Genomic DNA, 748 nt, shown 5'->3' with positions numbered 1-748 from the left:
CATACCGTGGATCTTTGTCCTCATGATATTTACGCATTCATAAATCGGGAATTTATTTCCTCGTGATGTGTGTTACGAATGAACGACACATTTGTTATACTGTCCATGATTTAGTCGACTTTAGCATATTATTATCCCGCGTGCAATAGAGTCCAGTGGAGGAACATAACATTCCCTCTGTAGTACGGGTTGCAAAGTATATTTCTTTTATTAGTGATGTCAAGAATGTATATAAATATTTTTTATATGACATTTGCGGAGCCCCTTGAAAGCATACATCATGCAGACACCCGCGCTTGCAGAAAGCAGAGAAGATAACATATCATTTTTATGGGCGTGAAAAGTGAATAGTTTTCAGCAGTTTCACAAGCCATTGGGAATTCACGCTGGTATTTATTCCTCTCGCCTCAAGTAAATAGTAATATTTTGAAACAGACGAGTGCGAAGTGGAAATAACTTAAAGAAGTTTTGATCGGGTTTCTAAAAAAAAGGGGGGGGGGAGAACTTCATAGTAATCTGCTGTGGCTTGGAATTTACAGGCTGATCGTTAATTAGGGTTTTCTAATACAAGGAGTCGATTATATATCGCTCTCAACAAGGTCTTTGATATTCAGAGGACACTTGCTCGGTCAATTAAGTTGATTGATATCGTCCGCACATGATCAAGTGGGCTGGTCATTGTTGCGTCTTTGTGGCACAGCTTTTGAGGATAAAGATGCCATTACAATCTCAAATGCGTAGATGTCTC

The sequence above is a fragment of the Penaeus monodon genome, chromosome 15, assembly GCF_015228065.2.
Source record: "Penaeus monodon isolate SGIC_2016 chromosome 15, NSTDA_Pmon_1, whole genome shotgun sequence".
Classification (NCBI taxonomy): Eukaryota; Metazoa; Arthropoda; class Malacostraca; order Decapoda; family Penaeidae; genus Penaeus; species Penaeus monodon.
This window is presented reverse-complemented; position numbering follows the sequence as displayed.